Source organism: Oncorhynchus nerka, linkage group LG9a (assembly GCF_034236695.1).
Source record: "Oncorhynchus nerka isolate Pitt River linkage group LG9a, Oner_Uvic_2.0, whole genome shotgun sequence".
Taxonomy (NCBI): Eukaryota; Metazoa; Chordata; class Actinopteri; order Salmoniformes; family Salmonidae; genus Oncorhynchus; species Oncorhynchus nerka.
Window position 1 is genome coordinate 2,389,143 of NC_088404.1, and position 2,500 is coordinate 2,391,642.

Genomic DNA, 2,500 nt, shown 5'->3' on the forward strand with positions numbered 1-2,500 from the left:
GCTTTCTTGGGTAGACCAGACAGGAGAGCATTATAGTAATCAAGTCTGCTTGTAATAAAAGCGATGAGTCTCTCTGTTTCAGCCTGAGAGAGAAACGGCCACACCTTGGCAATGTTCCTCAGGTGGTCAAAAGCTATCTTGTTCACATTCCTGATTGTGTGATTAGAAATTGAGTTCAGAATCTAAAATAACAACTGTTTTTTTTACCTGGTGTTTTATCTTTATTGCCCGTGAGTTAAAATGTGCGTCCAGATTCTCTGTCTGTGCTTTAGATCCAACAATAAGTACCTCGGTCTTGTCTTGATTTAGCTGCAGGAAGTTGTGAGCCGTCCAAGTATTTAAATCACTTATAAAGTCTAATAATTTATCTGTGGAGCTAAAATCCTCTGGTGACACAGAAACGTAAAGTTCTGTATCGTCTGTAACTCAATATTAGGAAGGCGTTCCTCATACTCATAAAGTAAACAGTAATTTACCTCTTTAAGCGAGGCTGTCCCGATAACCAGATTGGAATTGTGCCACCCGGGGTCATCTCCAAATACTACCGTTGCGCCATCGAGTGTCATCAAATCAAATCAAGTTTATTTATAAAGCCCTTCTTACATCAGCTGATCTCTCAAAGTGCTGTACAGAAACCCAGCCTAAAACAGCAAGCAATGCAGGTGTAGAAGCACGGTTGCATTACGGTCCGGTTACGGGAATTGTTCCGAATTGTTAAAACCAATTTCTCCAGAATTTTTTCTTAAGAATGGAAGGTTGGATGTTGGCTGTAAAATTGCTAAGAGCTGAATAATCTGTTCTTCAGAAGGTGTTTCACCACAGCAGTGGTTATTATAGCAGTGGGGAAAGGGCCTGTGAATAGGAAGTTTATTTTTGATTTATTTTTGATTTCACCTTTATTTAACCAGGTAGGGCTAGTTGAGAACACCTTTATTTAACCAGGTAGGGCTAGTTGAGAACACCTTTATTTAACCAGGTAGGGCTAGTTGAGAACACCTTTATTTAACCAGGTAGGCTAGTTGAGAACACCTTTATTTAACCAGGTAGGCTAGTTGAGAACACCTTTATTTAACCAGGTAGGCTAGTTGAGAACACCTTTATTTAACCAGGTAGGCTAGTTGAGAACACCTTTATTTAACCAGGTAGGCTAGTTGAGAACACCTTTATTTAACCAGGTAGGCTAGTTGAGAACACCTTTATTTAACCAGGTAGGCCAGTTGAGAACACCTTTATTTAACCAGGTAGGCCAGTTGAGAACACCTTTATTTAACCAGGTAGGCTAGTTGAGAACACCTTTATTTAACCAGGTAGGCCAGTTGAGAACACCTTTATTTAACCAGGTAGGCCAGTTGAGAACACCTTTATTTAACCAGGTAGGCCAGTTGAGAACACCTTTATTTAACCAGGTAGGCCAGTTGAGAACACCTTTATTTAACCAGGTAGGCCAGTTGAGAACACCTTTATTTAACCAGGTAGGCTAGTTGAGAACACCTTTATTTAACCAGGTAGGCCAGTTGAGAACACCTTTATTTAACCAGGTAGGCCAGTTGAGAACACCTTTATTTAACCAGGTAGGCTAGTTGAGAACACCTTTATTTAACCAGGTAGGCTAGTTGAGAACACCTTTATTTAACCAGGTAGGCCAGTTGAGAACACCTTTATTTAACCAGGTAGGCCAGTTGAGAACACCTTTATTTAACCAGGTAGGCTAGTTGAGAACACCTTTATTTAACCAGGTAGGCTAGTTGAGAACACCTTTATTTAACCAGGTAGGCTAGTTGAGAACACCTTTATTTAACCAGGTAGGCTAGTTGAGAACACCTTTATTTAACCAGGTAGGCTAGTTGAGAACACCTTTATTTAACCAGGTAGGCCAGTTGAGAACACCTTTATTTAACCAGGTAGGCCAGTTGAGAACAAGTTCTCATTTACAACTGTAACCTGGCCAAGATAAAGCACAGCAGTTGGACAGATATAACAACACAGAGTTGCACATGGAGTAAATAATTAACAAGTCAATAACACAGTAGAAAAAAAGAAAAAAAAGAAAGTCTATATACATTGCGTGCAAAGAGGAGGTAAGGCAATAAATAGGCCATAGTAGCAAAGTTATTACAGTTTAGCAGATTAACACTGGAGTGATAGATGAGCAGATGGTGATGTGCAAGTAGAAATACTGGTGTGATAGATGAGCAGATGTTAATGTGCAAGTAGAAATACTGGTGTGATAGATGAGCAGATGTTGATGTGCAAGTAGAAATACTGGTGTGATAGATGAGCAGATGGTGATGTGCAAGTAGAAATACTGGTGTGTCCTAATTTGTGATATCACTTTCCTGAACATGTCTGTGTCAGCCAGGGAAAATACATCTGTAGTAGACTAGGGCAGATATCATCAAACTTCTCATCAGGTCTTGACTGATACCTAATGCTTGTTATCCTTTCTCTGAAATATGCCATAATATATATGCCATAATATAATATAATAAATATAAAATAT

General features: G+C 39.2%; 1 protein-coding gene across 2 annotated transcripts in view; it reads left to right on the forward strand.

Annotated features, from left to right (window-relative positions):
- Nucleotides 1–2,500, forward strand: part of eps8l2 (EPS8 signaling adaptor L2) — a 125,528-nt gene that overhangs the window by 79,460 nt on the left and 43,568 nt on the right. The window lies entirely within an intron of this gene.